Genomic DNA, 27,112 nt, shown 5'->3' on the forward strand with positions numbered 1-27,112 from the left:
AGTGGAAAATAATGTGTTTGCTGTGACCATGGGGCTAATTATGGGTGCTGATCCCATTGGTTAGGACTGCAAATATAGGGCAGCATCACCACAGGCGTCACACACATGTATAAGATAGACCATTAGACACATTGCATGCTGCATGCCTTACAAGTAAGTGGACACATAGAACATACAAAGAAGCAAGAAGAACTGTTATCACCAGTTATACAGCTGCCTAGCCATAAAGGCACAACTCATCCCCCACACTGACATATGAGTTCCTGAAATTGGTGTTTTATTGGAAAATATAGCCCAATGGAATGATGCAGGGTGTTAAATGAATACACTATTAGTGATCCACTAGGAGCTAACGATCAGAAAAGAATGGACAAGATTAATGTCTACAACATATCTTTAGCTTTTGTTGAATTACTGTTTTTTTTTGCTATTATCTTTTGTAAGGGATAATGTTAAAGATCGTGTTATATTCTCATATATGTACTGTGTCTACCAGATCTTCCTTCTTATTTGTATGGGTGACCCAGTCGTGGATTTCTGTCATGCTGAGTCAGCAGTATTTTGTAAGCAGTTCACCCGAGAACTCTCTGGGGAGGATGATTAAGACACTTGCATGTCCTGAGTTAATGTCGATTTTTTGTGGTTTTCCTGATGTGCTTCTTACAGTGACACAACTTCATGATGTGCACACTGAGCTGGTGCAATAAACAAGACATTGTTTGCAGTGTTTTAAAAGATGGGAAGTGATAAGTGCATTGTTACTTAACATATTGTGTGTATCAGCAATAGAAAAAAATGTGTAGCAAACTGAAAAATACCAAACTCACTCAATTGTTTAAATTTACTACCGCTTCTTATGACCGTACCTCTCAACCTCTTAAAGGAAGAAATCTGGACAAAGCCATAAATAAAGGTGGGACAAAAGCCCAAAAATAGGGACAGTTTTTAAATATTGCTCCTACAGACTTAGGCATTTGATAGAATAAAATGTTTTGCATTAGCATGAATTTTCTGAAGGGTATGAAGTCTGAAACTCAAATGTCTGTCATTATTTTCTGACTTCAATTCTCAATGGCTTGCCAATGATTTTCCAGAAAACTGCAATTTTATGGGAAACAGAACAAAAATATGTGGCAAAAATCTGGACATTCTGCAACAATCTACAGTTCAGAGGTATGCTTACAGCCCTTGTTCTTTACAGTTACTTCACCAGCTGAAGGCGTATCATGATCATTTCAGTCTTAAACATTTGTGACAGAACAATCTCCATTTTTGCCATATCAGACTGTACTCACTGAAATGTAATCAAAATTTCTAATTATTAAAAAACATACATGCAGAAACTGTACTTAAATACAAAGCACTATTGTTATGGAAGAAGTGCTTAAACACATATGTTTTGCTTGATAATGTTCCCATTCAATACATATACAAACTGGTAATGCCACGTATGTAAATATGATGTACACCCCTCACCCCTCTTATAATTTACATGCCAATTCAACCCCACCCTCCCCTGGCAGCACAAACAGACATGCTCCTTCCTACTTGGTTGGCCATATATGTGAATGTTTCCGTTCTGAAATACTTCCTTCATCTACAGCCAGCTCATCTTTCAGTTTGTTGTATTTTAGCTGGATATTAAATCCATTTAACTTTACACTAAGCTTTACATGTCCAACATCTGCTGAGATCAAACAAATGTTAGCATTATTGTTTTGCAGTTCTGAAAAAAATATTGGAAGTAGAATTACTGAACATAATAACATAGCTATTCATCTTGCAAAAGTATTCTGTTGGGACACCGTGACTTAATATAAAGTAAAACAGACAATGTACAACTTCTCCTGTTTATGATCATATCATGTATCTTAAGATCAGTGAGCTATTTTTTCCTGCTAACAGAGCACTGCTTCTCACTGTGGACCTTGTACTGTGCACATTCATAAAGCTGCATTAAAAAAACAAGCATAAAAGTTCACGAGTGTTATTGTCAGACCTTTCACATATAAATGTATGATTCTTTTTGGAAAAGTAATTAAAGGTATATGTTAATACGAATAATACACTCATGGCCCTCCAATGTGAAAATGTGCAGTTCAGTTCTCAGGAATAATTAAAGTTTCATTTTTCTAGACAATAGTCCACTTAAGAGTAATGTGTCAACTCATTTTAAATTTATGAAGCATATCTTTGGTCTAAACAAGACGTGTGTATTTATTTCATATATATTTTTTTTTTTTACTGGAATAAGTAGATTGATTCTCCTGGAAGCCTTCTTTTATGGCTTGCAGCATACAGAATGCAAGGTATACAATGTTAGAAAATACACACCTCCAAAAATATGGCATATTATTTATTTCAGCATGACACACAGGCAAGAAACAATTAAAGGTAATCTACAAAAAACAGATACATGTCATATGACTGAATGATTACAACACAGAACCTCACTTCAGCAAGATGAGAGCATAGAATGGCTTAATCATCGAAAGCTGGCATAAGCGAATCTCACTACATCGAATGGCAATAGTTGGCCAACAACTGCATTTAAGCTAGAAAGAATATACATATTTACCTCAATCATGTTATACATACCAAAAGTAACAAGTAAGATGCTAACGTCGCAACTGTTGACCAACTATTGCTATTCATTGTGGTGAGATTCGCTGATGTTGGCTTTCGATGATTTAGACGTTCGATGCTCTCCTCTGCCTGACGTATGGTTCAATGTTTTAATCGTTTGATAATATGACATGAATCCAAAAACATATTGCCATTTTCTTTTTGCAATGCATAACTATTTATAAATAATTCACTACTCCTTTCCCCCGTTAGCCAACAGCAAACCTAGATGCCAACTAATCCTCGCATTACTGAAACTATAGCTAGGAGATATCAGTCTAACTCCTTCACCACAAACAGCACAACTAAAACCCTCTATCTCAGATTATAACACTCTTCTCCACAGAAAATGAATCTCAGTTGCTAGCAGCTTATAGAATAAAATTTCACAATTTCAAGTATGCATAAAATAATACAAACCTGGCCCACATCTCTCAACCATACCAAATTCAATTGTATTTACCAGTTTTGAGGGCAAAATAATGGGGTGCCATGAATTCCTGACTGGCCCTATTAATTCCTGATTTTTTGTTTGTATTACCACTTTAAATGTATGGCTGACATTACCACTCATCACCAGCTTACAGGGCATGCGTGATGACATCAGCTACTGCCTGTTGGACTCGGTCAGATATTTATTTTGAACTATTTGGAGGTAAATAGGGAATATAACAGCAATGGCAGCAGATGTGCATAATTTAAGTTTTGCAGAGGGTGCCCACATGTCCCAGCCTCCAGGTAAGAAAAAAGTGATATGCACGCTAACAGGCCCATAATGCTGCTTAGTGACATAGATTTTACCCATTCAGCTAGCCACTCTATTCAGAAGAACTGTTGATCTGATATGCAGTGCTAGTTAGAACAGTAATCTGTGTGTGTGTGTGTGTGTGTGTGTGTGTGTGTGTGTGTGTGTGTGTGTGTGTGTGTGTGTGTGTGTGTGTGCATCTTATCTCAGAACTGTGTGTGTGTGTGTGTGTGTGTGTGTGTGTGTGTGTGTGTGTGTGTGTGTGTGTGTGTGTGTGTGTGTGTGTGTGTGTCTTATCTGCTGTGCTGCAAGTTGCTGTTAGTCCATTCAAGCAAGCTATATTCTATCTGCTTAGTGGCATAGCTTTTACCCTTTTGGCCAAAAGAACTGTTTATCTGATATGCAGAACTGTGTGTATTTTATCTGCTGTGAAAGTCCATTGTGCTGAAAGTCCATTCAAGCAAGCTGTGCTTAGTAAAATATGTCCAAAAGAAGTGTTTAACTGTGTGTATTATATCTACTGTGAAAGTCCGTTGTGTTGCAACTTAGTGGCATACGCTGTATTTTATCTGCATAGAGGCATATAGCCAAAAGAACTGTTTTACTGTGTGCATCCTATCTGTTGTGGGCCAAAGGGGGTGTGAATGGGTGTGGGTGTGTGGTTGCATAAAATGCCCCAGTTAAGTATACCTTGTGCTTAGTGTTACTCTGGCTCAAACCCTGTACCTTAGGTACAAGGAGCAAAAGCCTGAATTCCCTACTCATACTACCACTTGTTTTCAATGTTTGAAATGTTTGGCTCTTTGATCTGTTCCTCTTAAAATTTGTGGTTTTCTAGCAAACTAGCAAGAACTGAATTCACTAAATAATGATAGTCATTTAAGTTTCAGTCTTCCTATCTTTCAGGAAATGCATGGTAACACAAAACATTTTATTCTAGAAACTGTTTTAAGATTATACAAGCAATGTTTAAAAGGTGTCCCTGGTTTTGAGCCTTTGTCCCCCCCCCACCACCAATAAATGTTGGCTTTTTCAAGTTTTTTTGTGCTGCATAGTTCTTTGGGGGATAGAAGTTTAGTTTTGCATATGCCAAGTCTGTTTATGGTGTTAGTATCACAACATATAGAATACTTGCTTTTGATGCAGAAGGCTGTGGGTTCTACTCCCACAGTATATAAATGGATTGTTGATGCTGTACTGTGTTGTACTTTTAAAGGGAGTGGATGCTGCAGTCATGAGAATGTCCTCTTTGATAACAGGTTCATAGTTACTAGGTATCTCTGCCAGTTTGCCATCCATTTCCTATTGCAATATTAATAGCTTATCATTTTTTTAATGTAAAATAGGCAATTTATTCCTCAAGGGCAACAGGCACTTTGTACATGAAACAGTGAAATAGTTGGTTGCTAGAAGCAACCTCTACATTAGTTACAGCTCTATTTAATGTGGAATTATTTCAATGACTTTTACTTCTGCAGAGATTGTGCATATTTACTGATACTGATAGATTATAGAAGTTCAGGTAGACTTTTATGATGGAAATGTTCTGAACTGGGCAGTTTTGTCATTATTGGTTCATGCATTTTGCTTCATTGCTTACTGGAAAAATGTGCAAAACAATAAATTTAAAATGCAGGTGTGCTGTATTATACAAGGAATATAATTTAATATAATTTAATACAATCAGGAAGGTGTATCAAAGAACACATGTATGTTTCGTGTACAAGAGGGCTATGGTTTGAAAACAGCCCAAAGGTAATCTTTATCCACCACTGACCAGATGCATTTTCTTTGAATGTGGGTTTCAATGCTGTTTCAATGAATGTCAATTTACTTTCAAGGGCAGAGAAGTTTTAATGCTAAGTCTATTTTCATTGTGAGATTGTATTGCTTTGTTTAGCAAATGTCTATTAGTGTTTGTGCTATAAATGTAAAATAAAAGTTTTAAATGAAATCCAAATAATCATTGTAGAAGTAAAGCAGTATGCACATTACAGTGTTTATGGTAAATGGGCAAAATAGCCAAATAATGGAACAATGGAATGGCTGCAGGGGGGAGTACTGTGTATGGGGTGGCCCCATTTGACCATGATTTTGTGAGAGGGGAAGGGGAGAAAACTCAAAGACAGCCCTGGGTGGCACAAACTCTAGCTACGCCACTCATCAGTAGGCCATGGAGAATGACTTTTGGAGGTCCTAGAAAATTATAATATTCTTTTGCTAAGGTTAGAATATTGCCTACTGTTAAATGCCCTACTTTTACCATAAAACCCACATACTACAAATCATCAAAAACAAAATCCTAAGGTTCATCATCTTCTCCCTTTCCAGTGAACATCATTGCTAGGGTCTGGGACCATATTTTGGTTGTCTGTTCTTCAGTTTGCTTTTGAAAGTTGGTATCCCACAATCCCATATGATTGGGTGGGGTTACATAATTATGTATGCAAATTTCATGTTAATCAGCATACAGATTTGTACCTATTTGTCATGGGCCTTTGTTCAGATTTTTGATGTTTCTAGGTTGAGAGGTATGGTGTACATGCACACCTGAACATGCATGTGTATATGTTTTGTGTGTGTGTGTGTGTGTGTGTGTGTGTGTGTGTGTGTGTGTGTGTGTGTGTATACTGCATGGGTCACATGCGTGAATGCATATGTGTGTGTGTGTGCCTGTGTATGTGTATGTGTATATACACACATATGCATGTATGTATGTATTGTGTATTTGTATGCATGCCTGCATGTGTATGTCTGTGTGTGAGGGCACTCGTGAGTATTTGTGAGTCCAACAACTTTCTTTTTAGCCAAACTACATCTAGCATTCATCACAAGAAGCTAGTAATTATTACCTTACTACATAATGACTCATCTAAATGAGAGGCAGAATGACAACCAAGTATTCTGATTTCATTGCCTCCTTTTTAAGATGTTTGCATAGGTAGCTTGAAAAGAAACATTACAAAGCCAGACTGGAAACATCTTGATTTCACTTCATTCCTGCAATGCTTAAGGAGACTGCTTGCAACTGTGCTACTGTGATCACATGTAAAGAAATTTAATATAGTTCATTTATTTTTCATTAATTAGAAACTGGCACATTTAACATATAGAATTTGGTTTGCATACTGTCTAATGCTCATAGCCAACATATGCCAGCTTTGTCATTTTTCTGGTATATATTGTTAAATTTATAAACACATAGGTAATTGTAATATTCACCTGAAGATTACATGATTTAGTCACCTGAATATTACCTGGTTTAGTCACCTGAAGATTACCTGGTTTAGTCACTTGAATATAATGTGATTTGCCACAGAAGATTACATGGTTTGTTCACCTGACGATTACCTGGTTTAGTCACTTGAATATTATGTGATTTAGCCACAGAGGGTTACACGGTTTGTTCACCTGAAGATTATCTGGTTTAGTAACCTGAATATTATGTGATTTAACCACAGGAAGATTACCTGGTTTTAGCCACCTGAATATTATGTGATTTAGACACAGGGAGATTACATGGTTTAGTCATGATACATCACACTGTAGTCCATAATGGCTATCATGATATAATGTCCTGCCTTCAAATATGCTCTTCTGCATTTGATATATAAGAAGTCCTGGATAAAACTGTAAGGTAGTCAACAAACAGCTTACTTAAAATTCACTGCTGCTCTTCAATAATCTCTAAATCATATCCATACTGCTGGTTGTGTTTTATATTTGAAAACTTGAAAGACATTGCAGTTACTTAGCATGCATTATCATGTTCTGAACACTTCACCCTTTAACTAACATTGGCCTTAAGATGCTGCCAATTAATGTTGCTTCAGTAAAATGCTCATACTATAGAATAGTTCAATATTTTGCAGGATTTTCAAATGAAATTTCATCAGTCATCCCATAATCTAGTAAAAACTGATGTGATTTGAAAGTACTTCCTGAAAGACAATGAAAAGAGAGATTTGCTGCGCAGCGTATGTGAACACTGACGTTTTGTAAACCGTTTTATCATTTCCCCAGCTAGTGGCTAGCTTGATATAAAATGTTTTATGTTAAAGGGAATTTTTATGACCAATGCAACAGATTATACAGTTTCAAAACATTTTATATGATGACCATGACAATAAAAAAAATGTCATAATAATAAACCTCAGGTGAGAAACTCCCGACTACAAAACTTTGGCAAAGGAAAGTACTAAAATAAATATAAGATGCAGGTAGTGGATTTCCCACTTCTGCTTTCTAACTAAAATGATTAATTGGGCAATGAAAACACTTTTGCATTATGTCAGACCCCTTCCATGCTTTCCCAAGTATCTCAGTCAAAAACATGTTGCTCCATAGAACCACCTCTGGATGGGAAGTAGTGGGAGTGAATGGACAGGATAAGCTAAAACTGCCAATGCGTCTCTCACTGATGATTCAACAGTCTGGTCCAGCAGAAAATTCTTAGCCTAAGCAGTGGGCCAAGTGCCACAAAGTCAGGAAACTTGAAGATGAACAGCATGACAGTTGGAAGCAGTGGATCTCTAGATTTTTTAATAAAGGGGGAAAATAGGACGATGAGTGGAGAAGGGCAGGCAAATCAGCTGGCTGTGTTTGCTGTTAACTAAGTGTGTCTGTGAGGTTTACACACTTTGATAAAAGGGCTGTGTATTCTCAACTTCTGCATAACTATTATATTGAGAGAGGTGACGCCCTTAAATAGATCAAGCATGTTCTGTCAGATAGGCTTACAGGTCACTAGACAGCAGCAAGTAATAATCCTAGTTCTCTGCCTGTTTTGTATTGAACGAGAGAGAGAGGGAGAGAGAATTATATAGGGGTAAATGGTGTTATGAACAGGTGAGAAAAACTGATACAGATCAAGCAGTACAAGAACAATACCAACAAAGGTATAATCAGTGTATTTCCAAAATATAAGTATAATATTGAGAAAATGGTAATTACATTCACTTTATCAAAATGCTGTAGAAATTATAGACTGGTAATGTAGTTCACTGCTGCAATTTACTCAAGTCTGTTTACTATTCTAAAATACTATTCTAAAATATAGACATTCAGAAACTGTTGTTTTTGTGAGGGACTATATTTTAACTAAAAAGATGTTTTTCACACATGTATATCATAACATTGACAGCTTAGGTTTTCGGATCCAAAAACATTGACACCTAACCATCGAAAGCTTACAATAGCGAATGGCCACATAATCCAATTCTTTCCTCGGGAAAGAATTTGAGTGGCCGTCCATAAACAAAATAAACAAACGCACTGAAATATAGTGGGGGGCTTCGACCCCCACACCCCTCCAAACTAAATATACCAACTCCGAGATCGCTGTACATTGGGGAATGGGCAAACCCGAGGAAAGAATTCAATAAAGTGTCCATTCGCTATTGTAAGCTTTTAAAGCTTAGGTGTCGATGTATAGGCATTCAACAACCTAAGCTGTCGACAACAATACAATAGGAACCCATTTTCCACTACTAGCTGCACCTAAGAAGGTGCACAGACAAGGTTTTTTGGTTATTATTAAAGCAGTTATAGTATTGTTATTGGCTGCATTGAGACAAATCCTCTGAATCAATGGAGATAAAGCAGGAACTTCACAACCTTACAGGCATCTATACTATTACTTTAAACTGCAGTCATTCATTTGTTTTTACCCTTTTTTATGACAAAGGATTATTGTTTTCATAGAAGAATGCAATTCTTTGTGATCCTTGCCAGAGAAATTATACATAATCCACAGTAGTGTTTATTTAGTTATGTTTTGATTATCCAGTTTTTCACAGGGTTGTTGTCCATTTTCACAGGACACTCGCTCCACAAGTGAGATCTAACCCTAAACATCTCACCTGGCATGTAGCCCTAAACATAACACTTCATTACCTAAAACTAATGTGAATGATTGCTCCCTAAAGTTAAAACACCATTCTCCTCTCCTTAAACCTAAAGTCCCCAAACACTCCCTAACCCTAAAACTCCAATCCTGCTCCATAAACCAAAACTCCTGTCCCACTTTCTAATCCTAAAAACTCTAGTCCCACTCTGTAAACCTAAAACTTCACTCCCATTCCCTAAGCATAAACTCCCCACCATTTCCCTAAATTTAAAGCTCCCACCTCCCTAAACCTAAATCCAGCTCTTGATTGCTACCCAGTATCCTCATTTATACTTCCACCCCCCACACACACTCCTCACAGCTACAGGACTTACTTTACTTGAGGTTGGCTACTGTGTTCAGGTGAAATACGAAAGGTCCAGTCTATCTGCACAGCTGTCGCACTTTGCAGGATCACGTAGTCAAGTCTGAGTGTGAGGGGGCCTGCTGTGAAAGCTACAAGCCACTTTAGTCTCTCCCTTGCTGGGAGACAGAGGTCTTCCCAGCACCTCGGATTTGACTGCTTGTAGTAGACCTTGTACTGCTTGTAGTAGACCTTGTATGTGTGTGTGTGTGTGTGTGTGTGTGTGTGTGTGTGTGTGTGTGTGTGTGTGTGTGTGTGTGTGTGCGTGCGTGTGTGCGTGTGTGCGTGCGTGCGTGTGTGCGTGTGTGTGTGTGTGTGTGTGTGTGTGTGCTCTGTTTACACTGAATCACACTAAATGGATATATAAGCTCCAAATTCAACTTGCACTCTCATAATTGAAAGTACAAAGTCCAAACCTCTTTTCAGTGCACTTTGTAGACATATTTAAGCTAAAGAGAACATATGGGCAATACCTGCCATCTATCCCCATGCAATAAATACTAAGTGGTATATGATGACTAATACTGACCATGTATCCCTCTGATTTTGCATAACTAAATGTCCCTCTTTTAAAATGCCTAAAATAGGGAAATGAGTGTTTCCTTTTAGGCTTATTTTTTATAAAAAAGCAAAAATGTTTCACATTATGCAACTTTAATACATTTTCCATATGCTTCCCTCAGACAGTTATTTTATTTGTCACACATTAAATGTTGCATACAAGACTTTCTGCCATTTTATTATTCTATTACATGTGGAATATCTGTTTCCAGTAAAATTAATTATAACATATAAGTTCCATCACAGATAACAAACTTCTGCATTTTGAATCAGTATACCAGTGTTTAATATGAATAACTTGGCTCGTTTAATTAACTGTGATTACCTGACTCCAAAACACAGAAAATCCTGGAAGGTCACTTCTTAAAACAGTGGAACTCCAAAGGTTGCAAAACACAAAAGCATTTTTTGCACGGGCAAGTTCCCCTATAGCCCCTGTCATGGGGACATTCTCCCACACTGATGAACTATATACATAAAGGAGAAAGTATTAAAAAAATACTCACCTTCTTGCTGTTCTGCAACTGTAAACTGACTACAAGATGCTGGTGAGCTTTCAATGAAGACTTTCTGAGCCCTGGCCAACTGGCCACAAACAAGCAGTAGCTTTCTTATGTACCTGACCTGCTTTAACTTTCTGTTAGAAAGTGAAGATAAGAAGCATTTAATGAACAATGAGGGGAATCACTATATCACCGTTTGTAACAAACAGACTCAACATTACATTCTCTAACGTTTCTTTCATCCGTGTGTATCAGAGATCCATAGGTTCATAGGTAGTTACTAGGCTATCAGCCCAAGGGCCTAAGTAAGCCTAGCCAACAAGGTTCCCTAGTTTACTCCACCCAAGAAAGTTATTTTTCTGTGCCACTGTTGAGCAGAGCCACAGAAGTGATCCCTGGGGTGTATTTCCTATTTCCCATCCGCTCATCAAGATTTTTGAAGAGTGCTAATGAGGAACTTTGCTTGACATAGATGGGTAGCTTGTTCCAAAGTATGGGAAGTCTCTGGACAGGAATCTATCCCTCCAGCACGTCCTGTTTATTTGGTGACAAGTTTTAGATCCCTAGAGCATGTAGCTCGGAGTGATTGGGATTTCTTTATCATATTGAGATCTCTGTCTTCTTTATTATGGCACTATATCTCTTGGTTTATTTTTTTCCACTTTTGTAACAGACATTGCTGCAGTGCCCATCCCCTTTATACAGTACTACAATCTCTACCTATTGCAGTGTATAAACCACATCAGAGATGTAGGGAGAAACCTGTCCTTTGACTCACTCTTGGTTTATTCATGGCTCTTGGACATGATGTGAGGTGGACTTACCAGAGTCTTTGATGACCTTTGTTGTTTGATTTACCTGTTACAGTGTGATATTATACTAGGTTGAGATTTTACTTCCAGTTCAGTGCTTTAGTAAATTCAGGTGAGCTATATAAATGTGTTTTTTGTTATTAAGTTAGCAATTAAATGTAAGTTCTGAAGAGTGAAAGCAGCCTGTGTGAACTTTCTCTGTCTCGAATTTATGTAACTACAGTATACAGGAAGTACAGTGGGGAAAAACACATTTTCTCAGTTTGTATTGCATGCAGTGTTGAGCAGAAGGAGACTGTATGACCTTTCTGTAGCTCTTTTCATAACGGAAACTATAAAAAGCACATTATTGCTAAAGGAAAATTATTGCAGTCCCATATTAGACATGTACATGCATTTTGTATTTTTAAAAAATGCGTATTTATATTTGCTCATATGCTTTGTATTATATTTCATGTACACATTTCTTAGAAATCTAGTGCAGTCTTCAATCAGTTAATTTGCATATTATTTGTCATCATCATCATCATCAACAACCACCTTACTCCCATTTTCTACATGGGGTCAGGGTGTCGTGTCACTTGTTGCCATCTCTCCCTATTCAGTGCCACTCTCCTACCTACCTTCTTTGACACTCATGCCTGACTGTCGCTGGTCTTCTCTCACACAATCCATCTATCTCTTTGTTGGATGCCCTCATTTCCTCTTACCTTCTTCCTAACTGTCCTACATCTTCTTCACTAGATTGTCTTCTGCTTTCTTGCACATGTGCCTGAACCACCGTAATCTGTTCTTTTTAACTTTTTCTTTAATTGGAGTTACTTTGCCTTCTGCTTTTATGTCCTCATTTCTTCATCTGTCCCACAGTGTGCATCCTACCACCCATCTCAGACACTTCATCTCCATCATCACTAGCTTTGTCAACTGCTCTGCCTTTACTACCCAGGTTTCTGTGCAGAAGTATTCACACTACTGTTTTGTACACCTTACCTTTCAGGTTCTTTGTTTTTTTTTTCTCTCATACCCTACCTATGGCACTCTGTGCCAATTGGCTGCAGCCTCTCTGATTCTAGCTTTGACCTCCTCATTCAGACTTCCCTTCTCCTTAACCACCCTTCCCAGATACTTGAAGCTGTTAACCTGTTCCACTGTTTTTAATTCTCTCTTAGTTCTCATGTTCTTATGATTTCACCCAGTTGCTGCCATTACAGCTGTCTTGTCTGTACTCAGTTGCATTCCATCTACCTTCAATTTTGCAATCTATTTGCAATCTATTTCCCTACCCTTTGCTGAAGTGCTTGCTCAGAGTCTGCCTGTAATGCCACATTGTCTGCATACAGCAACTTTGTTGACTTGTCCCCTTCAACCTGTTTGCTAATGTAATGCAAGAAATCCATGCAGGCAAAGGACATGCACGGCATAAAACCAAATGATTTATTTAGTAAAAAACGTGTAAGCGCTTTCACTTAGTACTCCTGATGAAGTGTAGGAGTACTACGTGGGAGTACTATGTGAAAGCGCTTACATGTTTTTTACTAAATAAATTGTTTGGTTTTATGCTATGTGTGTTCTTTGCCTGCTTGGATTTCTTGCATTATATTTTTGGAGTAAAACAAAACAGGATCTCGACCACCACGAAAAATAGAAAATCACATTTATTTGAACAATAACAAAAGATGAGCGCTTTCGCGTACCCAATGTACGCTTCCTCAGATCTGAGGTCGAGATCCTGTTTTGTTTTACTGCATTGGATTTTATTTTATGGAGAAGACCTTTAGGAGCCAGCGGAGGTTGTGTTTTTGCATTATATTTTTGGAGTCTGGTCTGGACTTTATCTGGTGCAGTGGTTTTGTTTGGATTTCTTGCATTATATTTTGGAGTCTGGTCTGGACTTTATCTGGTGCAGTGGTTTTGTTTGGATTTCTTGCATTATATTTTTGGAGTCTGGTCTGGACTTTATCTGGTGCAGTTGTTTTGTTTGGATTTCTTGTATTATATTTTTGGAGTCCGGTCTGGACTTTATCTGGTGCAGTGGTTTTGTTTGGATTTCTTGCATTATATTTTTGGAGCCTGGTCTGGACTTTATCTGGTGCAGTGGTTTTGTTTGGATTTCTTGTATTATATTTTGGAGTCTGGTCTGGACTTTATCTGGTGCAGTGGTTTTGCTTTTGCCTGTGTTGCTAATGTAGTCCATGACAAGTATGAATAGCAGTGGGCTCAGAGCTGAACCCTGATGCACACCCAATCCTACTGAGAAGCTCTCTGTAAGACTGAACACTGTTCACACTTAAGTCATTGGGTCCTTGTACATAGCCTGCACTAATTATACCAATGTTTTTGGGACTACGAACTACTGCAGGAATCTCCAAATCAGCTTTCTTGGGACCTTGTCATATGCTTTCTTCAAGTCTAGGAATGCCCAGCTGCACTCTACTCACTTCTAGCTTCTTCACAAGTATATGTTTCACTACAAACATCTGGCTGGTTGTGCTGTATCCTGATCTGAAGCACAACTGCTCATTTTCCCATCTTGCTTTCTAGTTCTGTATGTATTTGTATATCAATCACTGTCTCCAAAACTTTCCTGCAGTGTGATAGTAGTTTGATACCTCTCTCCTGCCCACAGTATTGAATGCCCCCTTTGTTCTTGAACACTAGCAATAGTGTGCTTCTTCTCCAATTGTCTGGTATACTTCTTTCTCTTCACACTGCTATGTGTACCCTCAGAAGCCATTTTACGTCTATCTCACCCAACATCTTGATCATATCTGCTGTGACCTCGTCAGAGCCTACTGCTTTCCCTGACTTTCATTTTCCTTAGTGCTGTTCTTACTTCTTCTCTGCTGGGTGTAGATCAGACTGTAAAGTGTGTGTGCTATATCTTTAAGAAGCATGCACTGCTGTGCATCCACATATAAATTCCAGACGTGAAATCCCTAGTGCCATTTTGTAGAAGCAGCCAGAGGGTGAGCATGCACGATCGCAGTTGTTAGTTTGTATATGTTACTTAAGTTATAGTCAGTAAGCCTCTATGGTGATGTGTTTGCATAAAATACAGCTGCTAGAACAGACCCCATGAAGACTTGTTTATCCGTGTCCTAACATGAAAGCGACATGGTGTCAGAACCGGGATGGAAAAGAGAAGAATATTCAGAGCCATAAGATGTAATGATGACAATGAAGGTAAAACTTAGAGAAAAGAATACAAACAAAACCAGAAAGAATCAAAGGTAATGAGAAATAATACAAATTATTTACTTGATGCGAAAGAAGGCAAAAAGGGGCATTGCAAGGGCACAAGCCAAATTATCAGGAAAGCAGAAAGTACAGAAGAGTCTGTTAACTAAAGAAAATGTTTAAGAAAAAAGTAATTGACAAGACGATTAACAGTAAAGCAAAAAAAAATGAGTATGCTTAAGGCAAAATGAGTGTGTTTAAGGCAGAGTTGGACATGTTTGCAGTAAAATGACCACTAGAAAACTACACTGGGCATGAAAAGGGCTTAAACAAGCAAAACGAATATAATAAGAAAAGAAAAGGGAACGCTAAGCAAAATAAGGCAAGGTGACTGTATGACTTTGGGCAAAATGCTGTGTTTGGGCATAACTACAAATTTGTTTTGTATCAAGGGAGTAATTAAAGTTATTTGAAGTATCTCAGAGTGTGTAAAAGTGCTTGCAGTGTGTGCTTATCACTGTGTATGTATCTCAAAGAGTTCATTGTGTGCAAAGTGCAAATATTTCATGCAATCCAGTCAAAGCAGTTATTTTGAAGAAAAGTTCTTGTGCTGGCTGTGTCTGCTTGCAAAGTGTTGCCATTACAGAGTGCTTCTTGTACAGTAAAGAGTTGCCTAGCAATTTTGGGGACATTTCAGTGTGTTGTATGCAGTTATTTGAAAAGTACAATTGCTTCAAAAGCTATTGAGTTTTGGGCAACAGATGTTCAATCTATTCACATTGTGCAGTTGCTTGGTATGTTTCTTGCATTGGTAAGAGGTGTTTTCTTGCAAAAGATGACATTACAAGAGTATTGTAGTGCTTGTGGATTACTCAGTTGCATCATAAAGTTCTTGAATGTTTCTTAAAGTGATGACTTTAGCAAGTGATGGTGATAAATGACCTTAGCATTTCTGCCTTTATTGATAAAATTCCAAAAGTATATCAAGTAATGATAAATTACTTTAACATTTCTGCCTTTACCAATAAAAACGTCCATAAAGCATCAAAAAGCCAGAAAAGTTATTTCATAAAGCTCCATAAAGCATCAAGAAGTCCGAGAAGTTATTTCGCAAAATACAGTAAAGCATCGAGAAATCTGAAAAGTTATTTTACAAAGTACAATAAAGTATTGAGAAGCTCGAGAAGTTATTTCACAAAGTTCAGCAAAAGTATCAAAATGCCTGAGAAGTTTATTTCACAAGGTCCAGTTAATCCAGAGTAAGAGCATGGTTTCAATGAGTTCCAGAGCAAATGTAGATAGTATGCAACACGTGACAAACAAGAACAGGCCTAAGCACGTGGCAGCTACAGGGTTTCCAAAGAAGCCACAAAGGTTTTCCAGCAAGTCCCAGAAAAAGTGCAAGCTCCACCACCAGCTCAGTGCAAAACAAACATGAATCAGCAAAACCCAACTCTAACTTTATTGTTAACTGTCACAATTGTAGTGCAAATCATGAGTCCAAAAGAGAGAAGTGCTTAGGATTTGGTCAGCAATGTCACAAGTGTAAAAAATGGGATCATTTCCAAAAGTTTTGCAAATCAATTAAGCCTCACACAGTTGTAAGAAAAGGTCGCACTAAGAAGCAAGTTGATCAAGTAGAGCCAAAACAGTCAGCTCTCTATGTAGATGGTGTATCAGTGCTTTGGAGAAAGAGTTGATGCAATAAACTTATTAACAGAGAGTGAAGTGTTTTGTATGGTCTGGATTAATGGAGAATCCACAGAGCTCAAAGGAGACACTGGGTCAAAGTGTAATCTTATATCAGCAGACACATTTGCAAAAGTGAGAACTAATGAGCAACTCAATGTAACCAGCAATGAGAGACTTATTGCTTATGTAGGTGAATACATTCAAACCAAAGGATCAGTAAAACTTTCATGTTATTTGGCCAAGAACTGTTACAACTTGTCATTCTATGTAGTCCGGCGACCAGTGCAATCTTTATTGGGCCTGAAAGATAGTATAAGAATGAATCTGCTTTCTTTTGCCAAAGAAGTTCATCATGTGAGTGCAGTTCCAAGTTCTAATTTTTCTGAAGCTATTTTCTCAGAGTATGTTGATGTTCTCAATGACAAATGGGGCAAACCTCCAGTTGTGTATTCCAAGAAGTTAGACCCAGAGATCACTCCAGTAGTCAGACCAGCAAGAAGAGTTCCGATAGCCATGCAAGATAAAGTTAAAGCTCAGATGGATAAAATGGTGCAACAAGGTGTGATTTGTCCAGTCACAGAATCAACTGAATGGGTGTCGTCCATGGTAGCCACTCATAAAAAAATGCTCAAATGAAATCAGAATATGCATTGATCCTGGAGGTTTGAACAAGACATTAAAAAGACCATATCATCCAATGCACACAGTCGAAGAAGTTGCAGCTGTAATACCGAATGCCACTGTATTTTCTGTTTTGGATGCAAAGAGTTCATTTTGGCAAGAGTTGCTTGATTGTAAATCCTCATTTCTAACTACCTTTTGGTACTCTATTTGGCAGATAAAGATTCCTAAGTATGCCATTTGGAATTAATTCTGCAAGTGAAGTTTTTCAGCATGCAATGGAGCAAATTATTTCAGGTTATCCTTGAGCCATAATAGTAGATGATATATTGGTTGGAGGCAATGGTGAAGCAGAGCATGACAGAAACCTCACGAAAGTTCTAGACAGAGCACGTGAAGTGAACTTAAAACTCATTCCTCTGAAGTGGAAATTCAGACTTCCAGAAGATAAGTATGTAAGCTATTTGTTTACAAGTACAGGCTTGAGACCTGATCCGACCAAGCAAGCAGCAATTCTAGAGATGTCAGCACCAGACAATGTACAAGGTTTACAGTGTTTTCTGGGCATGGTTAACTATTTAGGCAAATTTATACCAGATTTCACTGAATTGAGAGGGCCTTTAAGAGAGCTAACATGCAGAAATGCTACATGGTCATGGTTGGAACATCATCAGAAGGCATTTGATGACCTGAAGAAGAAAATTGCCACCCCACCTACATTAAGATACTATGATGTGAAGAAATCAGTTATCCTTTCTTGTGATGCATCAAAATTTTGCCTAGGCACAGTTATTCTTCAAGAGGGCAGACCAGTAGCCTATGCACCTAGAACACTAACTCAAACTGAGATGCAATATGCTCAAATTGAGAAAAAGCTTTTGGCTATAGTATTTGCTTGTTCCAAGTTTCACGATGATGTTTATGGTCAAGCTATTCAGGATGAAACTGATCATCAACCTCTAGTTACTATTCTAGAGTGGCTACAGAGGCTTATGCATTCTGCTCCAGCAAGATTGCAAAGAATGATGCTCAAATTGCAAAAGTACAATTTCAAAATGATCTACACTAAAGGTAAATTGCTCTATCTGCCTGATACTTTATCCAGATTACCTAGAAATACAATAAAACAGCTTGATGCTGAGACTTTTGACTTTGATGTGATGTCAGTGCGCAATTTTTCTACCGCTAGACTTGATGAGTTAAGAGATTGCACTCAGACTGATCCAATTTCACAAAAACTTAATCACTACATTAATGTCAGATGGCCACCAAAGCAATCTAGTGTATGACCTGAGGTGCAAGTATATTTTCCTTACAGAGATGAATTGTTAATGGAAGATGGCATTATTTTCAAAGGTCCTAAAATTGTTGTTCCTGCTTCCTCACAACAAGAATACATTCATATTATGCATCGTGGTCACCCAAGTTTATCATCCACTAAGAGAAGAGCAAGAGAATTAGTATTTTGGCCTTCATTATCAAAAGACATTGATAGAGTTCTTTCTTCTTGTTTAGTATGCATTCGTACCAGCTCACATTTGCAAAGAGAACCACTTCAGCTAAGTCCAGTTCCTGAACTACCTTGGTCTACTGCAGCAGCTGATATCTTTGAGTGGAACAATCAACACTACCTGGTTTTGGTAGACTCTTTTTCAAACTGGTTTGAGATTGATCTGCTACCAAACTTAACCTCAAATGCTGTCATTACTAAGTTGAAACATAATTTCTCAGTTCATGGTAGTCCACAGAAACTTTTTTTCTGACAATGGTAGTCACCTCACTAGCCAGTCATTTCAGACATTTGAAAAGAATGGGACTTTGTACCTGTCACTAGTAGTCCTGAATATCCTCAATCCAATGGTCTAGCTGAACGAGCAGTACAGAGTTCAAAGCAATTATTGAAAAGTCAAAGTGTGACAATACTGACGTATTCTTGAATTTGCTTAATCTCAGAAACATACCCTGTAATGATATTGTTGGCTCCCTGATCAAAGACTGCTTTCCAGACAAACTAGAACTACGCTACCTATTTCTTCAAGTTTGTTGCAACCTAAACCTAAGAATAATAAAATCATTCAGGCTCAATTGTTTAAAAAGCTTAATATCCAGAAATCTAGTTACAACAGGTCGAGCAGATTACTTTGTCCGTTGAGGGTAGGAGAGACGGTATGAATCCAGATAATGAAAGGTTTTGATCGAATAGGACAGATTAAAGGCATCTGTGCCAAGGTGAGATCCTATTTCATAGATTCCGAGGGTGTGGAGTATAGGAGGAATCACAGACATCTTCTTCCTGTACCTGAGTCAACATCATTGCAGTCACAACATTGTACCTGTGATGCAAACTCTAAGTCAAGGAATGAATCAGACATTGTTTCTAGACCAAAATGTGTTCAAAAGTCTGATTCTGTTCCAGATAGTGATTTGAACATTCCACAGCTCAACCATTTTGCATAAACTGTCCCAGTTGCTAAATCTAACTCCCAGTTTTAAGTCACATGATATGAACTTGTTTCTAAGCCTAGTGTGAAATATGCAGCAATGTGGACTATATTGTGTATGTATGTATGTATGTATATATATATATATATATATATATATATATATGTGTGTGTGTGTGTGTGTGTGTGTGTGTGTGTATGTGTGTGTGTGTGTGTACTTAGCATTGTATAATGCATGTCTATAGATTACCTGTGATTTCTGCATGCCAAGTAATCTCATGACCAATTGCATGATCTATTTCTCAATGAGGGAGGATGTAGATCAGACTGCAAAGTGTGTGTGCTATATCTTTAAGAAGCATGTAAGGCTGTGCATGCACGTATAAATTCTAGACATGTGCAATCCCTAGTGCCATTCTGTAGAAGCAGCCAGAGAGTGAGCATGCATGATTGCAGTTGTTAGTTTGTATATAAGTTACTTAAGTTATAGTCAGTAAGCCTCTATTGTGATGTGTTTGCATAAAATAAAGCCGCTTGAACAGAACCCACAAAGACTCGTTTATTTGTGTCCTAACACGAAAGTGACAGAGAGCTTGTCCTCTTCTCTCACTGTTGGCTGTGTCTGGGGCAGTACAGCTTATGTGGAGTTTTCTTATTTCAGAAGCTATTGAAAAACTCCTTCCATCTATCTTTGATGTCCTGTGGACTGGTGAGCAGGTTGTTGCTGGTATCCCTTATGAAGGGTGCTTGACTATCTTCTTTATCGTCCTGTCTTTGCCTTGCAACCTGATAGATTTTCTTTGTGCCATCCACTGAGTCACTTTCCAGAAGTTGGAAGAGTGCCTCTGATGCCTTGATCTTTGCTATTGCAAATGGAGGAGTTTCAATAAAGTCTCTGTAGACCTGGAGCTTCCAAGAGTTAAGAAGGGAGTTCTGCCTGGGAAAGTGCCTCAGTAAAAACAACTGATCCTGTGCTGGATGTTAGTGCAAGCGAGGTAGTTGTCATGTTGTATGTGTAAGTAGGAACCCATGACAGTGGCATCACTCAGTACCATCTCACTGTGGCATGGAGAGTCAAACCATGAAAAATTGCAATCATGAGAAATGTATACCACAAGATGCATAGGATTGCAGGGCCATCTGTTAAAACAGCTACAGTACATGAATGGAGGGGCCTGTATATACAACTAACTGTGGCTGATAACCAGATGTATAAAAGGGTGAGAAACTGGCATAGATCTGGGTATCCTACAGAGATGCATACACAAGTATTAACTGGATTGTTTCATCCACAGTTTTATAGGTACTGGCATGGTTACCCTTGGGAGGAAATGCCCTTGAAAGGTTCACTAGCCAGGGGAATAAAGTGGCACTGCAGGCCCTCTGCACATGTGACATACAATTGAGAGGCAAATGTGCCACAGACAAATATTACTGAGACGAGATGCAGCTATACATGTGGCATGCACCTGAGAGTCAAATGTGCCACAGACAAGTATCATTGTGACCAGATGTAGCGATACACCTGCAGAAAGTGACTACTATGGATGGCCACAGTAGATCTCTATAGCATGTGTAACAAAGGGTTGCTGAAGTCATACTCTGCAAAAGGGACAAGGCATAGGACATTGCAAAAGACTGAACAGCACAGGGTAGTGGCACACCAGTTATAAAATACCACACTAAAATTGTGGAGTTCTTGGTATTACTTACTGGGCAGGGAGAATGGCCCTCTTACTTCGGGGTGGCTTGAATGTGGAAGCTGTACCTAGCACCAGTGTCATATGTAACAGTAAGGGGTGCAACAAGATAGCAATGCCCATTACAGTACAGTGCAGTATAGTCAAGTCCACTGAATGATTGAAATGAAGGCTTGACTGAGTCCCACTAACTAAACATTATTAATTAACTAAATAACTAAAGGGGCAACAGCTTTCTTGTGTCGATTGTTTTTAAAATTTTGGAAATATTTTTTATCCTAAAATCTTAGGATATTTGCCATTTTTTAGTCGTCACCCCCCCCCCCCACCAGACACGACTGCCCAAAGAGGGACAGCAGGGGGTAACCTTATATTAAACAGATTCTCTCTGCAGTATCACATGAAGAAATGGTGCAGGTGCTTCTCTGATCTACTGCAGCCCTTCATGCATAAATTGCACTGCCACACAATGATTACGGCTCAGTTGCATTCTTACCCATTTATTTCACCCCTCCCCCATGTAGTCAGAGATGGCAAAAATAAAAACACGTGAGAGTGCTTTACCACCCACCTAGCTGTAACTGGATAGTGAAAGGCCAGTTACATTTAGGTTGCGTCTGTGAAAGTTTTATGAATAGCATCATAGCTAAAATAAAGAAAACAGTCCGCTGATCAGCACAATAAAGGTGTATCCTCCAATAAAGTCCAAAAGAATGACACCATTATATTTATATATATATATATATATATATATATATATATATATATATATATATATATATATATATATATGCATGTGTCTCTTCCTGACTAGGTAAGTCCACTAGACCAGTGCACTAGTGAATATACCCTACTGTTTTCAGTAAGTGCCATGGGATCATCTACACCCACTGGAGCTGTCCCCTAACTCAGGCTGATGGGGTCTCAGTTGAAGATCTCATCAAAATGACAGCACAGTCAGAAGTCAGAAGTCAGAAGTGCGTTCCCATACCTCATGCTGAACTGTAATGCTAGTAAATAAAAACAAATTAAAACACCCAGTAGGAGAATAGAACCCAGGGCTTTCTGATCTCCTACACTTAAAGTACAGGGACTACCTGTTGAGCTATTTTGATAGCTCATGTACAGCTCAACAACCATCAGTGAACAAGTCCACATAGTAACTAAGTATTGCAGAAGCATAACTGGCATCAACAGCTTACAGACTATGAGCAGTAGCCAGAAGGAGATGCCATATACCCAACAGCTACTCAGCTGAGTTTGCTGTACAGGTGAGGTTTTCCAAATGTTATACTGAAGAATGGATAAGTATACTGTTAAACTACACTGTTCAGGTAGTCTGTACCTTTACTCAATGAAAACACTGAGACAGGTCTGCTGCTATGACATTCATTTACTGCACACAAGGTTTACATCTAGCTTAACAATGAAAGTTCTATACATCAAAACCATACTTCAGCTTACAGCATCAGGTCTGCAAGAATAGCATAATCAAAGAAAAAGTCCCGATCCTTATAGTGTCTTCTCTGCCTGCATCAGCAGTTTAGAGAATTTGCCAGAATAATAAGTCTTTCTTTTGAAGCTGGTTTGCTGACAGTTTGTTTTCCATATTTTAAACATTATGTTCCCGAAGAATAATTTTTTTCCTTCTTTCTTGGCCTATCTTGTGTATCATGTTGAAGAGACACAGCTGCATACAAGAGTTCATCTTGACCTGCTTGTAGATAATAATTTTATACAAAGCTGCATAGTTTATAAGAGATAAAATATTTTACTTCTGATTCTTATTAACAATGAATGCATAGGCTGTGGTGGTGCAGTGGCTAGCATTGTCACCTCACAGCAAGAGGTTCTTCCGTTCGTTTCTTGGCTGGAGCGCCTTCTGTGTGGAGTCTGCATGTCCTCCCTGTGGTCGAGTGATGAAAAAAGATATGCAGGTAGGTGAGTGTGTGAATGGGTGTGCCTTCCTTGAAGGTTGGGCGTCAGGCTGACAACTCGGCACAGTAAAAATCCACTGCCAATCATGAGCGGACCGGAGTTCCGCTGTGGCTACCCCTAACCCTGAAAAGCCGAAAGACATTACTTTTTTTTATTAACAATGAATGCCAAGCTACATAGTTTTGCCAAGTTAGGTAACTGAGTTCAAGCTGTGTGCACTCTACAAGCTGAAATGCAGAACATTTATTTTATATTTTCAGAAAAATCCACAGAAATCCATTTTAACTTGTTCTTTACTCTCACAATTCCCACTTTTTATTTAAAAAGTGAAAAATGACTGCTCATTTTCAGTTTTTTCTTCAATGGTACACATTGAAACCTTCTCCAGTTTATTCAGGTTAACCATCATGATTTGCTGAACTCTATAAGTTTTTCACAAATGACAACTTATGTAGCAATTCCAAATAGTATGACTATAATGCCTTCTTCTTCTTCTTTCGGCTGCTCTCGTTAGGGGTCGCCACAGCAGATCAACTGTTTCCATTTCCTCCTGTCCTCTGCATCTTGCTCTGTCACACCAACAACCTGCATGTCCTCTCTCACCACTTCCATAAACCTTATCTTAGGCCTTCCTCTTTTCCTGTTACCTGGCAGCTTCATCCTTAGCATCTTTTTCCCAATATACTCTGCATCCCTCCTCAGCACATGTCCAAACCAACGTAATCTTGCCTCTCTGGCTTTGTCTCCAAACCTTCCAACCTGGGCTGACCCTCTAATATACTTATTCCTAATCCTGTCCACCCTCGTCACACCCAGTGCAAATCTTAACATCTTCAACTCTGCCACGTCAAGCTCTGACTCCTGCCTTTTTGTCAATACCACTGTCTCCAACCCGTATAACATAGCTAGTCTCACTACCCTCTTGTAGACCTTCCCTTTCATTCTTACTGGTACTCGTCTGTCACAAATTACTCCTGACACTCTTCTCCACCCACTCCATCCTGCCTGTACTCTCTTCTTCACCTCTCTTCCACACTCACCATTACTTTGAACTGTTGATCCCAAGTACTTAAACTCATTCACCTTCATCACCTCTACTCCCTGCATCCTCACCATTCCTCTATCCTTCCTCTCATTCACACACATATATTCTGTCTTAGTCCTGCTGACCTTCATTCCTCTTCTCTCTAGAGCATATCTCCACCTCTCAGGGTCTCCTCCATCTGTTCCCTAGTCTTACTACAGATCACAATGTCATCTGCAAACATCATAGTCCACGGGGACTCCTGTCTGAGCTCGTCTGTCAACCTGTCCATCACCATTGCAAATAAGAAAGGGCTCAGAGCTGATCCTTGATGTAATCCCACCTCCACCTTAAACGCATCCGTCACTCCCACCGCAGACCTCACCACTGTCACACTACCCTCGTACATATCTTGTACTACTCTTACATACTTCTCTGACACTCCCGACTTCCTCATACAATACCACAACTCCTCTCTAGGCACCCTGTCATATGCTTTCTCTAAATCCACAAAGACACAATGCAACTCCTTCTGACCTTCTCTGTACTTCTCCATCAACACTCTCAAAGCAAACATCGCATCTATAGTGCTCTTTCCTGGCATAAAACCATACTGCTGATCACTAATCATCACCTCCATTCTTAACCTAGCTTCCACTACTCTTTCCCATAACTTCATGCTGTGACTGATCAGTTTAATCCCTCTGTAGTTACTACAGCTCTGCACATCACCCTTATTAAACACTTAAACACTTTTTCTCCATTCCTCAGGCATCCTCTCACTTTCCAAGATTTCATTAAACAATCTAGTTAAAAACTCCACTGCCATTTCACCTAAACACCTCCATGCTTCCACAGGTATGTCATCTGGACCAACAGCCTTTCCGTTCTTCATCCTCTTCATAGCTATCCTTACTTCCTCCTTGATAATCCACTGCACTTCATGATTCACTATCCGCACATCATCCAACCTTCTCTCCCTCTCATTCTCTTCATTCATCAACCCCTCAAAGTACTCTTTCCATCTGCTCAACACACTCTCCCCACTTGTGAGTACATTTCCCTCATTATCCTTTATCACCCTTACTTGCTGCACATCTTTACTAGCTCGGTTCCTCTTTCTAGCCAATCGGTACAGGTCCTTTTCTCCCTCCTTAGTGTCCAACCTTTTATACAACTCTTCATATGCCTTATCCTTAGGTTTCGCCACCTCTCTCTTTGCCATGCACCTCATCTCCTTATACTCTTGTCTACTTTCTTCATCTCTTTGACAATCCCACTTCTTCTTCACCAACCTCTTTCTCTGTATACTCTCCTGTACTTCTTCATTCCACCACCAGGTCTCCTTGTCCTCCTTCCTCTTTCCAGATGTCACACCAAGCACCCTTCTAGGCATCTCTCTTACTAGCTCTGCTGTAGTTACCCAGCTATTCGGTAACTCTTCACTGCCACCCAGTGCCTGTCTTAACTCTTCCCTGAACATCACCTCACAATTACCCTTTTTCAATTTCCACCATTTGATCCTTGGTGCTGCCCTCACACTCATCCTCCTCTTCTTGATCACCAATGTCATCCTACAAACCACCATCTTATGCTGCCTAACTATACTTTCCCCTGCCACCACTCTACAGTCTCCAATCTCCTTCAGATTGGCCCTTCTACATAAGATATAATCCACCTGTGTGCATATTCCTCCACTCTTGTATGTCACCCTATGCTCCTCCCTCTTGTTAAAATACATATTCATCACAGCCATGTCGATCCTTTTCACAAAATCCACTACCATCTGACCTTCTGCATTCCTTTGCTTAACACCATACCTACCCATCACTTCATCGTCCCCTCTGTTCCCTTCACCAACATGCCCATTGAAATCTGCTCCAATCACCAGTCTCTCACCCTTGGGTACAGTCATCACCACTTCATCCAACTCACTCCAAAATTTTTCTTTCTCATCCATCGCACACCCAACTTGTGGAGCATATGCACTAACAACATTCATCATTACACCATCAATTTCCAGCTTCATAAACATCACTCTATCCGACATTCTTTTCACCTCCAAAACACTCTTAGCATACTCTTCCTTCAGGATAATGCCTATGCCATTTCTCCTCCCATCCACACCATGACAAAACAATTTGAAACCACCTCCGATACACCTAGCCTTGCTCCCCTTCTATCTGGTCTCTTGCACACACAATGTACCAACCGTCCTTCGGTTCATCATATCAGCTAGCTCCCTCCCTATACCAGTCATACTGCCAACATTCAAAGTTCCGACCCTCACTATCACAGTCCTAGCCCTTACCTGCCTTCGGGCATGCCTTCCGCCTCTTCTCCTCCTTCAGCCAACAGTAGCCCAGTTTCCGCCAGCACCCTGTTGGCCAACAGTACTGGTGGCAGTCATTGTTAACCCGGGCCTCAACCGATCCGGTATGAGTTTCTGTACAGTTTTCTGCATGTGTGATGTGGCACAATTTTACGCCGGATGCCCTTCCTGATGCAACCCTCCCCATTTATCCGGGCTTGGGACCGGCACAAAGAAATGCACTAGCTTGTGCATCCCCAGTGCCTAACGCTACTAATACAGGATGTATCAACCAATTTAACAGATTTTTTTCCCTGCTTTTGACCAACCAGCAAAGATATCCCACCAGTTGTGAGCAGTGTCTTTTTTGGTCTTTTCAGCCAAACTAAGTAGTTTATCTTTTGCATTGATGCTTAATGCCTCATAATACAGAATAATTTTATTTATTTTTTCCAAATACTGTCTGAGAATTTTCGTATTGTTCATTATGTTTTTTAAATTATCCAAGGATACAGATATATTGGGAAGCTGTATTAAGTCATAATTCCAGTTCTTGGAAATATTTACTTCTCTGGGTTCAGTAAACACATAGCTGTTATTATTCCATTTAAGGAAATCAACATGTGATAAACATCCTACATAAGGTAATTTTAAATTATGACCTAAGTCTTGATCTGTAACCAGACAAATATGCCTTCTTCTTTTGAAATG

The sequence above is a fragment of the Protopterus annectens genome, chromosome 9.part0, assembly GCF_019279795.1.
Source record: "Protopterus annectens isolate FY-2018-M chromosome 9.part0, PAN1.0, whole genome shotgun sequence".
Taxonomy (NCBI): domain Eukaryota; kingdom Metazoa; phylum Chordata; order Ceratodontiformes; family Protopteridae; genus Protopterus; species Protopterus annectens.